At 36.8% G+C, this 13806-nt stretch overlaps 1 pseudogene; it reads right to left on the bottom strand.

The window, feature by feature from the left end:
• Positions 1–1078: 1078 nt before the first annotated feature.
• On the bottom strand, positions 1079–1920 carry LOC112820227 (small ribosomal subunit protein uS3-like; annotated as a pseudogene).
• Positions 1921–13806: the final 11886 nt, after the last annotated feature.

Below are 13806 nucleotides of genomic sequence, written 5' to 3'. Positions count from 1 at the left end.
AAAATATGTTCATAAAAAATAGATTACTTAGAGAAATTACATAAGAAAAATAGATTATAAGAATATGGTATGCATAGCATGGTCACAGTTTTATAAATATTCATGTGTACACACAGGCATCAAAATCTGTTTTAAAGGCTCTAAACATTACTAACAGGTTATCACTTAATGACAAGACTATTGTTTTTATTTTTATTTACTATGTAATTTGTATAATTTACTTGTCTAATTTTTATGAGATTTATTTATTGTCTAATTTGCATAATTTATTTTTTCAAAAGGGGCACAATAAAGGCTATTAAAGTAAGTATTTCCTGAGAACAGATTGGTAATTTCAACAACAAAACATGATGACATTCAATAAAAACACACCAAGATGCTCTGCTACCTATCACTCTCAGTGTAGCACAGTCTTAAAATCTTGTATCACAAGATTTTTTTCCGTTCAAGATAATGCAGTCTTTCGCTTCCCCCTTTCTTCTAGGAAAGGCTAGATTAAAGGTAATCCTCATAAACAGACATTTTAAATTGAACCCACACATTCTCAAAATATTAATGAATTCCACACTCCCATTTCTAAAGACCAGACATATTTTTTTGTGTGAACACTTCACAGTAGTGTTTTGAATTCTCTCTGGTGTGATGCTGAACTCTGAGCACAACCCAACTTCACCTGGTTAATTTTTCTGCAACTTCAGTTTATGTACCACAAACAAGAAATTGGAAACAAGTTGGTTCATAGATTTTCTTAATTGAGTCTTAGGCATTCCATGTAATAATCAAATTTGTTCACACAATTTTATCTTGTCCAATTATAAAGATCCATTTAGATACAAATCTGAGATAAAAAATGCATCCTTACAGGGCTTGGGACTCCACATTTAGACTAATACAAAAGATAGAGAAGCCACAGTTTGAAAAAGAAACTGGTATTTTCATATAAGTACTAATACTCCCCCCCCCAAAAAATAATCTATTATGAAGGGAGTCAGGATATATATAACTAGATTGTTGCTATTCTTGTGGTTTAAAGATTAACTCTTAGCTACACATAATTAATTTGACCTTTTAAAGTTACTTTTTTTTTCTTTCTCAAAGATTTTATTAAAGGTCTTTACAGATTAAAATCCAGTCTCCAGATCCAGCTGCCAAAGAGACCCTGTTATGCTGTGGGTACTGGCTGCGGCATAGCAGACGGCTCTGGCTTCCCACCTTTCTGTTACGCGATGGGAGTGGTGGGCAGTATCTCATCTTTGGGTTCCACAATGCTCACATGATCCGGCAGGGGGCTTCTTAGGGCCAATCTTACCACTTGGGTCCCAGGGAGGCATGATCTTCACTTTGATGCCCAGCACACCCTGTCTGAGCAGAACATGGCGCACAGCAGTGTCAACGTAGTTAACAGGGTCCCCACTGTGAATCATCAGGCCATCCACAAACTTCATGGATTTAGCCCTCTGTCCTCGGAGTTTCCCCGATACCACGACCTCACAGCCTTTGGCCCCACTCTCCATGATGAACCGCAGTACACGATAGCAGGCCCTCCCGCACAGCAAGGCCTTCTAGGAGTTTGTAACGCAGAGATTCTGCCTGGGCAATAGCACACAGACCTCTTGCGGCCACCCTTTCGGCGCAAAGCGCTACACTGCCCTCAGGGAAACGAAACCTCTTCTGAACCACAGCAGTCAATTCCGGGATCCGCCGGCCCTTCTCACCAAGACCATTCTGCGTCCTGGTGGCCAAGATAATGATTTCTGTCCTGGTTGGTGTAACTCAGACCTCAACCCCGGAGTAGCCATCTTCAGCCAGCTCCCGAGTGAAGAACTCATTCAGTTCAGCTTTGAAGATGCCATCAGCGACAAACTTCCTCTTCTTGGAAATTTGCACCACCATTTTGCCGCCGCGCGCCCCGGAAAGAAAAAAAAGGCTAAAGTTACTTTTTTATAATGTAAAATGTAGTGTTAGATTCTGAATAAAGTGATGCTACTAATCATGGATGCAAATGACTTGAATCTCTTAGCAGTCCCCTCCTCTCCCTACACAGATAGCCCATGGTACTCAGGGCATCCTTTTGCTGATCCTTTGTATCTCTAGGCCCAGTAGGTAGAGAGATGGAAGATAAAAGGAAATTGCTGTTTAATTTTCTTGTTGTTCCCATGTTCTCCTTCTTTCTACAACCTCCATGTTTTCATGCCATGGCTCATTCTTTATATCCACCTCTGCAAATAACTCACCTTTAATGCAGCTTACTTCTGGGTGTATTTTTTCCAATATCATTTTTGTTCCGTATCTGCACACATTCACCAGAGGTGTGTATATTGACCAAAGGTGTGTATATCCATGCAGGAATGGAAAAGGAAAAATTTGTGACTCAAAAAGATTTTATCTGATTTAAGTTTACTTTTGACTTTGCTTTTCATATAAAGTTAGATGATACCTATGTGAACTTCGCAAGGCAGCCTTCATTCAAAAAACACATTAACTGTCATTTTCTCAGGTCTTTTCTGACTATCCAAATGAAAAGTAGCCACTCTATTATAATTATTTGTGTAATATTTATTACTATATGACATGTTTTCTTATTTATCCATTTATTGTTTATTGTTTATCTCCTTCCAACAAATGATAAGTGTCATGGTGGCAGAGACTATATCTATCTTATTTACTACCTAAAAATGAGTTGCCATATAGTAGGTGCTCAATAAATTCTGAAGGTTAAATGAATGAATGAATGAATGGATGGATGGATATATGTACAAACCTTCCTACCTGAGAATAGCAGTCACTTAGCTAAAAGAATAGTGTTCAATGAATATAGCACATAAAGTTAAATTATCCTAAATCTGTACCCAAACCTGCCCTACAATTGTGGACTCAGTCAAAACAGGAGAATAGATATGATTAAATATTTTTGGTAACTTATGGTCCAAAAAACAAAAGTCCATCATAACACATAATACAGTAGATATATTCACCAACAGCATGTAAAATCTTGGTTCTGAATACAAAATTCTATAAAATAACAACCAAATGTGACTTGAGTAAGCTATTAGATTAAAATGTATTGTTGCACTCCCACTAAGTCATCAACAAACCTGAAGAAGGTCCACTGTTAAATGACAGCTCATAGCAGAACCTATGTTAAGAGGCAATGATTAAATAAAACAGGATCATGGATCTTAATTCTGATTCATAGAAAGTGATTAACTATGCACCTAGACTATGAATACAGAATTCTTTAAAAATAAAGCCATCCTTGACATGGATGAAATATTAGTCTCCATGCCTAAATAGTTTAATAACAAAAACTTAATTGTATTTATTATTTGATAGCAATACAGCATATCTATTAAAAGCTATTGGATTTCCTGTAAATGTAGCTCTATTGAGTGATCCAAGTAATAAGCAACACAGTCAGTAACTGCCAGTTATTTAGTGTCACACTGCATTTCAACAAAAGCCGTTATATCCTGTGTGACAGGAAAATGGGTGGAGGACCTTATAAATCAAACTTCCAGAAATCCTTGTTTACAAGGCTGACTTTTTGTGTTACTGTGTGGCTGTCCAAAAGTTTTTCAGCAGGTCATGGCTTTTTTCTAGAAAATTTATCTTTATAAAACACATTGATAAGTCCTTCCATTTTTATAAACAAAACATCTAAAACACACACACACACACACACACACACACACACACACACAGCATGAGAGACTCATATCCAATTAAATGTTCTGGAATGCAGAAAAAAAATAATATTACGTGGCAAATATTTTATATTGGTTTATAATGATTTGCATGTAGTAGGTGCTTTGTAAGTATTTATTAAACCACTGAATCATGAAATTAAAGCACAAGCTTCTCATATACTCTCTGCTAATTTCTGAAGACTTCTTATAAGTTTCTGAATAATAAATATCTTTTTTAATAGATGTGACAGGTCCTACTGATAAACAGATTATTGAGATGTATAATCAGTTTTATATTGTAGTTGCAAACTAAATTTAAATAAAGAAACTCTTCTACTACCAGCCTCTCTCTGTCACCAGATTTCTGCCCCGACCCTCTGACTGCTGTGTTCTTCTATGGGTAATTTAGCTTTTTATCAGCATCCTCAAAATAAAACAAAAGCACAGATTTTTATTCTCTTTGTCCACCCCCAGATTTTTCACAATTGAAACAGTAGCCCCAGATTCCTATTCCTGCATGTGAACATTTCATGACCGCGCTTGTTCAGCTGCTTAGAAAACATGCTCGTTTTTTTCTACAGTATTTTGTGCTATGAGAGAGCAGGTTGTGGGGCTGTTAGGTAGCACTGATCTCTCTCACTTCCCTTGATTTGTCTGCTAACCAACCAGATCTCCCCCTAACATGTCCCCTCCCTTACTCTCTATGTCCTCAACACTTTCCCTACTCTAGCACTTAAAAGGCCTCTCAGTTTGTGTTGAGAAATGAGCCAATAAAAATCTGAATTTAAAAACAAGAGGGTTTCAGCTGAGATTTTGTGATCCTTCCCTATGTAAACCTTGATAGACCAGATCACTTTTGAGCAGCAGAATCTCAAGGGTGGCTTATTCAATAGCAGAACAATCTAATATCTTTATTCCCTTTATTTGTAAGTTTCAAATTTTCTTTTAAAGCATTCTCTTCTTGTATTTTCCTCTTCAACTTTATCACTGTATTTTTGACATAAGGGAAAGACTACAGAAGGACATTTTTGCAGTAATAGCAATCATAGTACTGGTCATAATTGTCTTCATATTTTGAAACTATTTAATTCTTCTAGAGTCTCATTGGATTAATGGTGTCATTCAGTAGAATGTGTCAGTTAATTCCATGTGTTGGCCACAATTTTCTCCCTGACTTCCTAGAGAAGTGACTTTAAACAACCTTTAAAACATGGGGAAATAAGATTCATTAATAATATTTAATTATCTTCATATTAGTTCATGTTTATGTGATATCAGACAGATGCATTTTTAAGGGTGATTCCAGTGCCTTTTCGCAAGAAGTTTTCTTTCCTAAAATTAGAACCAGAGCTGCACACAAACGTAACACAGAAAAGTTTATTTCAAATATATTATTTTCACAAGATTGAGGAGTGTATATGGTCTGAACCTCCAGTGTTAAACAAGACTATTGAATTTGGTTTCACAACATTTTTATTTTATAGAAACAATATTTCAGAGTTTTGGACAAGGGTCCTTCTAGTCTCTATATTTTTATCTAACTGGAATATGCCTTCTGGTGCTTTGAGCACAACCAAAGTCCCTGGGAACCTCTGAGGAACTGCTATCAGTCTCGAGGTACGGGCCAATATGATAATCAAAGTCCTAATCTACTTGAAATTATATGAGAGGGCTGTAGCCCATCAGAGAAAATCAAACTCTATATAAGAGCCCCCAGGAACTCTGTTTCAAGATTATGGCCCTGACTTTGATTCATCCTCATAAATTAACTCTGAGGCATGGAAAGCCTAAAATTAGAGGGACCTATTAGAAAATTCATTACCCCAAAGCACCACCACCAATAATTTGGAGCCTAGGGCTTGAGAGCAGGGGCAAAGGGAGGCCTTACCTACTATAGTCAGGTGGCCCCACAGATAATTCATTGCACCAGCCTTTGTGGAAGAAATGCTTACTTAAGTAAGAGCACAAAGTTGTGAGAGGTCAGTTCAGCTAGCAAGTTAGGCAGTCAGACTAATAAAATGAAACACTGGAGATGGTGGTTGGTTATTCTCCATTTGCTACCCATCCCCAGATCCATTCTTTGCCCTTTTCCACTTTTCTGTGTGTCCCAGGGGAGACTGACCCCTATGGATGGCACTACCTATGTCCCCTTGCCCTCTAGAGAGTTAGGCCAATAGGAGCCTCAGGCAGGATGTTGGAGAAAGCACAAGAAAGGAGAAGGTAAATGTCTCCTGCTGCCCTTCCTGGCTATCTCTCATCCTAGGCTCTCTCCTCACACCCATCCACACTACTGGCTGCCTCCTTCTACAAAGACAGCTTCTTTTGGACACCCACTCCCTTCCAAGACTCTTGAAAATGTCATCTCCTGGTAATGCCATCTCCTTCCTTTGTACCTGGAGGCCTAAGAGTGGGAATAGTTCATGGTTCCACATTCCTTGCTGGTTCCCCCAGCCATAACTGCATCTCTGTAAACAGACCCTCTAATGAATTGTATTTGAACTCCCAGCTGGCTCTAACTTCTATTATCTGCTGGGTCATGCTGACAGAATGGGTCATAAATACATGCATACACATACATACATACATACATACATATATTTATATATGTGACCAGAGAGGCCTCATTCCTAGTGAGGGATGCTTGATTTCTACAGAAAATAACCAGACTACAGAAACTTCCTTTGGAGGAGGTAAGAAATCGAAGTAAGGGAGAGGAAAGAAGAAGGAGGCAATTTCTTCTTGCCTTAGTACAATTTTTTTTTTAGTTCTTGATGTCTGATGTATGTTTAAATAATAGATTCTACTTCAAATAAGGTAAAGTTAGATACGTTTTCTCATCAAAGAATTTCTAATTCTCAAATCACTTATATTTTTAAGGTCTAAACTAAGATTTATTAATATAGCAAATTAAGAACCAAGGCAAACTATAATAAATTCTTTTCCAAATCAAAAGTTAGTAACCTGCCCAAAATATGACTATTTAAAAGCTGTCTAACTATTTAGGTAAAAATATGTTCTGGTGCTTCAACCACCTGTGTTACCTTAAAGATAGAATAATATGTATTACACACAGGCATCAACTTATGACAACATCATAGAATTAACAAAAGCATTTAAGAAATGTTAGCATGTTTAAAAATCACTGAGTTCTTTCTTGAAACTCTTCTTTATCGCTCTTGGTTTCAAGATTTATCATTTCAAGGTTTATTTTCTAACTGAATATGTTCCAAGGTTTGCTTTATTTTATAAAAACCTTTTGAGATAAATAATCAGTTCCCACATTATCAGTAAGAGCTGAAAAACATCATCACTGCTATTGTCATTTCTTGAGGTTTTTAAATGCCACTTTTCATTCCAAAAGCTTATAACATGATGTGCACAATGAACAGGAAACAGATGTGTCCCAGAGATTTATTTGAATATTTTGTGTGTATTTACTACAAACAGACAAGAATTAAAATACCAGCTTAACATAAATTCTCTAAAAATTCTTTTAAAAGTGTTCCCAGATATACAGAATTTTTAAAAAATTGTGGATATACAGAATTAAAAAAAAAAAAAACCTCCAGGGTTAGGTATCACTTTTGGCAATTCCATTCATTGTATGGCTCTGAATTTCTGAAAAATAAAGTAAAATAGAGATACCTACCCAGCCTTCCTAATGGGGAAGTTATGAAAATCAAATATAATAAATAAATGGAACAATTCTCAATAATTATTAAATGTCATATAAATGACACTTGAGATCTTTTTTTGTGAATGTTTATGACAGGTCATAACTCCTTAAATTTATTTATTTATTTTTTAAGATTTATTTATTTGAGAGACACCTGGGTGGCTCAGTTGGTTAAGCATCTGCCTTCAGCTCAGGTCATGATCCCAGGGTCCTGGGATCGAGTCCTGCATCGGGCTCCCTGCTCAGCGGAGAGCCTGCTTCTCCCTCCACCGGCTGCTCTCCCTGCTTGGGGTCTCTCTCTCTTCCTCTCTCTCTGACAAATAAATAAATAAAAATCTTCAAAAAAATATTTATTTGAGAGAGAGACAAAGTGGGGAAGAGGGGCAGAGGGAGAGAGAGAGTGAGAGAGAATCTCAGGCAGACTCCCTGTTGAACATGGAGCCTGTGATCATGACCTGAGACTAAAAGCTTTGCAAACAATGGTGAAAGATAATATTTCTTAGATGCCTATGAATCTATAATGTAAAGTCAATAAAAGAAGCAAAATGATAAAATATTACAGAGTCACATATAATGAAGTAGGTGAGCATTCTTAACCTTAGTGCGTGTTTCTGCATAGACCAGTATCATATTGTGAATGATTCGCTAGAATGTGTGTGTGTTTACATGTGTGTGCTTCCATGTACATTCATAATTATACATGTGTTTTAAACATTAGGATACAACTAGACTTGCTTCATTTACTGACTTGATTAGGTTTTGAATGAAGAACAGTCAAGACTTCCTTTTTTTTTAACCATTGTAAGAAAATCCCTTAAAACTCTTAAAGAATAGAGTCAGTTCAAGTCTATTTCATTTTGTCAACTTTGAATTCCATTTAATGTTTTATAAATAAGAGTTGGAATAATTCTTAAAATAAGCAATAGGAGTTAATTAGAGATCACTAGAAGTTGCTTACTTGTTGGGATTTTATTGCCAGTATTTCTTCCTGTTTTCAATTTTAGAACATCTAACTTTATTAAGATAGTTAACGAGCACAGATTCAATGACAGGGCTGAGAGCAAATGGAGAGAGCATTTCTCTGTAATGCTCATCTTGCCCATGGTCTTGTGTTCATATCTAGAGATCTTTCTCACTGAATATACTCTGTTCTGTTTGTTTTCTTGTCTACTTCATACAAGTGCCTTAAAATGTTGTGATCAACAGATAATCTGGGTCAATTTTATGTTGCTTAATACATTGTTCTAATTAGCAGATATTATTGAATCAGTACCTCAACCAAATAAACCAACTACTAACATTTAAACGAACAGTATTTATTTTAAAGAAGGCTGGTAGTTTGTTTTTTCTCTTTGTAATCGTTGTCAACATAGTAATTCATGTAGCTCTCTAGAACTTCTGTATGCAACAAGTTGAGAATTAAGAAAGAACGTATTATTTTTCATTTTTCTTGCATCTACATGCATTGCAGCCAAATTGCTGCAGAATATTTTAGACTACAGTTTACAGTCAAGATATTCTGCTCTAAAATCTCTACACATTACTGGAAAGCATAACAAGCAGTGATTGTCACTGATTATTCTTCATACTCCAATATAGATACATAGCCTAATTGGTTTTACCAAAAGTTAAAGAAGAAACTACTGTTCATTAATTCTACTACTGTGCATGTAGACTAGGCTTCTTGATCTCAACCCATCTGTTGTTTATTAGCACAGTATTATTTTTTTAATAATACCTTTATTATGAAACATACAATTCACTCTTTTAAAGTATACAATTCATGTGGTTTCTAATATATTCACAGTTGTGCAACCATCTCCACTATCTAATTTTAGAACATTTTCATCATCCTAAAAAAAAAAATCCCCTTACATATTAGCAGTCATTTTTGATTCTTCTATCCCTCCAGGCCCTGGCAACTACTAATCTACTTTTCCTTTTTTATATATTTGCCTATTTTAGACATCTCAATATAAATGGAATCACACAATATGTGGCCTTTTGTGTCTAAATTCTTTCAGTTAGAGTGTTCTCAAGATTTACTCATGTTGAATCATGTGTTAGTAGTTTATTCCTTTTTATGGCTAAATAATATCCCCATATATGGATATAGCACATTTTATTTATCCATTTATCAATTGGTGGACATTTGAGTTGTTTCTATTGTTTGATTATTCTGAATAGTGCTACTATGAACATTTGTGTACAGGTTTTTGTGTGGTTATATGTTTTCAGTTCTCTTGAGTACACCACACACACACACACACACACACACACACACACACAAGAAGTGGGCATTGCTGAGTCACATGGTAACTCTATGCTTAACTTTTTTGAAGAAATACCTATTTTCTAAACTGGCTTCACCATTTTACAATCTATGAGAGTGTTAATTTTTCCATATCCTTGCTAACACCTGTGACTGTCATAATGATCCTAATGTGAAGTAGTATCTTTTTTTTTAATTATGTAACATGTCACTTTATTGACATTGATTAATTCCAACAGATTTTATTTTATTTAAAATCAATTAGCCAAGGTGTAGTACCTCATTAGTTTTTGACATAATGTTCAGTGACTCATCAGTTCAGTATAACACCCAGTGCTCATCACATCATATGCCTTCCTTAATGCCCATCACCCAGTTATCCCATCCCCCCACCCGCCTCCCTTTCCACAACCCTCAGTTTGTTTCCTGGAGTCAAGAGTCTCATATGGTTTGTCTCCTTCTCTGATTTCTTCCCATTCAGTTTCCCTCCCACCCCTATTGTCCTCTGCACTATTCCTTATGTTCCACATATGAGTGAAACCATATGATAATTGTGTTTCTCTGACTGGCTTATTTCACTTAGCATAATAGCCTCCAGTTCCATCCATGGCGATGTAAATGGTAGATATTCACCTTTTCTCGTGGCTGAGTAATATTCCATTGTATATATGAACCATATCTTTATCCATTCATCCCTTGAAGGACATCTCAGCTCCTTCCACAGTTTGACTATCGTGGATGTTGCTGCTATGAACATTGGGGTGCATGTGCTCCTTCTTTTCACTACATCTGTATCTTTGGGGTATATACCCAGTAGTGCAGTTGCTGAGTCATAGGGTAGTTCTATTTTAATGTCCTGAGGAAACTCATACTGTTTTCCAGAGTGGATACACCAGCTTTCATTCCCACCAACAGTGTAAGAGGGTTCCTCTCTTTCCACATCCTTAAAATGTCCAACATTGGCAGTATATCTTTAATGTTTACGTATCTACTCTATGGTGTCCAGTTGGCATATCTAAAAGTTCTTTAGGCATCATGATAGTGGTTTCATTTTCATCTTCTTCAAATTTCAAAAGAATCACCAAAGATTATTCTTCTAGATTATTTGTACTCTTTGGTCAGAAATAAATGTCCAAACTTCCACCTTTTTTTTTGCTAGTGCATATAATTATACTTATTGATAATAAATAATAATAAATTTCCTTAAAGTAAGCACTGCATAAAAATTCAGGGAATAGAAGGTTCACATTAGGGCGCCTGGGTGGCTCAGTTGGTTAAGCGACTGCCTTCGGCTCAGGTCATGATCCTGGAGTCCCGGGATCAAGTCCCACATCGGACTCCCTGCTCGGCGGGGAGTCTGCTTCTCCCTCTGACCCTCTTCCCTCTCGTGCTATCTATCTCTCATTCTCTCTCTCTCTCAAATAAATAAATAAAATCTTAAAAAAAAAAAAGAAGGTTCACATTATGCCTCATGGATTTAATATATTTCATTTCCTCTACCACAAAAATTAGAGTAAATCACACCACTTCAGGAAACATATGAGAGGAAAACACTAATACAGAGTAAAAAACATGTTTGCATATGTAACTCAGAACTATGAAAATATTCTATTCCTTTTTTTAATTTTATTTTATTATGTTATGTTAATCACCATACGTTACATCATTAGTTTTTGATGTAGTGTTCCATGATTCATTGTTTGTGCATAACACCCAGTGCTCCATTCAATACATGCCCTCCTTAATACCCATCACCAGGCTAACCCATCCCCTCAACCCCATCCCCTCTAGAACCCTCAGTTTGTTTCTCAGAGTCCATAGTCTCTCATAGTTTGTCTCCCCCTCTGATTTCCACCCCTTCATTTTTCCCTTCTTACTATCTACTTTTTTTTTAAACATATAATGTATTATTTGTTTCAGAGGTGCAGGTCTGTGATTCATCAGTCTTACACAATTCACAGCGCTCACCATAGCACATACCCTCCCCAATGTCTGTCACCCAGCCACCCCAACCCTCCCACCCCCCACCACTCCAGCAACCCTCAGTTTGTTTCCTGAGATTAAGAATTCCTCATATCAGTGAGATCATATGATACTTGTCTTTCTCTGATTGACTTATTTCACTCAGCAAAATACCTTCTAGTTCCATCCATGTCGTTGCAAATGGCAAGATTTCGGTTTTTTTATGGCTGTGTAATATTCCACTGTGTATATATATATACCACATCTTCTTTATCCATTCATCTGTTGATGGACATTTGGCTCTTCCCATAGTTTGGCTATTGTGCACATTGCTGCTATAAACATTGGGGTGCATGTACCCCTTTGATTCACTACATTTGTATCTTTGGGGTAAATACTCAGTAGTGCAATTGCTGGGTCGTACAGTAGCTCTATTTTCAACTTTTTGAGGAACCTCCATACTGTTTTCCAGAGTGGCTGCACCAGCTTGCATTCCCACCAACAGTGTAGGAGGGTTCTCCTTTCTCCGCATCCTCGCCAACATCTGTCGTTTCCTGACTTGTTCATTTTAGCCATTCTGACTGGTGTGAGGTGGTATCTCTTGAGGTTTTGATTTGGATTTCCCTGATGCCGAGCGATGTTGAGCACTTTTTCATGTGTCTGTTGGCCATTTGGATGTCTTCTTTGGAAAAATGTCTGGTCATGTCTTCTGCCCATTTCTTGATTGGATCGTTTGTTCTTTGGGTGTTGAGTTTGATAAGTTCTTTATAGATTTTGGATACTAACCCTTTATCTGATATGTCATTTGCAAATATCTTCTCCCATTCTGTCGGTTGTCTTTTGGTTTTGTTGACTGTTTCCTTTGCTGTGCAAAAGCTTTTTATCTTGATGAGGTCCCAATAGTTCATTTTTGTCCTTGCATCCCTGGTCTTTGGGGATGTTTCTAGGAAGAAGTTGCTGTGGCTGAGGTCGAAGAAGTTGCTGTCTGTGTTCTCCTTTAGGATTTTGATGGACTCCTGTCTCACATTGAGGTCTTTCAACCATTTTGAGTCTATTTTTGTGTGTGGTGTGAGGAAATGGTCCAGTTTCATTCTTCTACATGTGGCTGTCCAATTTTCCCAACACCATTTGTTGAAGAGACCATCTTTTTTCCATTGGACATTCTTCCCTGCTTTGTCAAAGATTAGTCGACCATAGAGTTGAGGGTCCATTTCTGGGCTCTCTATTCCATTCCATTGATCTATGTGTCTGTTTTTGTGCCAGTACCATACTGTCTTGATGGTTATGGCTTTGTAATAGAGCTTGAAGTCTGGAATTGTGATGCCACCAGTTTTGCTTTTCTTTTTCAAGATTCCTTTGGCTATTTGGAGTCTTTTCTGGTTCCATACAAATTTTAGGATTATTTGTTCCATTTCTTTGAAAAAAGTGGATGGTATTTGGATGGGGATTGCTTTGAATGTGTAGATTGCTCTAGGTAGCATTGACATCTTCACAATATTTGTTCTTCCAATCCATGAGCATAGAACATTTTTCTATTTCTTTGTGTCTTCCTCAATTTCTTTCATGAGTATTTTATAATTTTCTGAGTACAGATTCTTTGCCTCTTTGGTTAGATTTATTCCTAAGTATCTTATGGTTTGGGGTGCAATTGTGAATGGGATCGACTCCTTAATTTCTCTTTCTTCTGTCTTGTTGTTGGTGTATAGAAATGCCACTAATTTCTGTGCATTGATTTTATATCCTGCCACTTTACTGAATTCCTGTATGAATTCTAGCAGTTTTGGGGTAGAGTCTTTTGGGTTTTCCACATAAAGTATCATATCATCTGCAAAGAGTGAGAGTTTGACTTCTTTGCTGATTCGGATACCTTTTTTTTCTTTTTGTTGTCTGATTGCTTGGGCTAGGACTTCTAGTACTATGTTGAATAGCAGTGGTGAGAGTGACATCCCTGCTGTGTTCCTGACCTTAGGGGGAAAGCTCTCAGTTTTCCCCATTGAGAATGATATTCGCTGTGGGTTTTTCATAGATGGCTTTTAAGATATTGAGGTATGTACCCTCTATCCTTATAGTCTGAAGAGTTTTGATCAAGAAAGGATGCTGTACTTTGTCAAATGCTTTTTCTGCATCTTTTGAGAGGATCGTATGGTTCTTGTTATTTCTTTATTAATGTAGTGTATCACACTGATTGATTTGCAGATGTTGAACCAACC

The sequence above is a fragment of the Callorhinus ursinus genome, unplaced genomic scaffold, assembly GCF_003265705.2.
Source record: "Callorhinus ursinus isolate GAN/ISIS: 27379988/994484 unplaced genomic scaffold, GSC_fseal_2.0 scaffold3, whole genome shotgun sequence".
NCBI classification, from domain to species: Eukaryota; Metazoa; Chordata; class Mammalia; order Carnivora; family Otariidae; genus Callorhinus; species Callorhinus ursinus.
The sequence above is the reverse complement of the archived record's forward strand: the minus strand, read 5'-3'. Positions and strand labels throughout refer to the sequence as shown.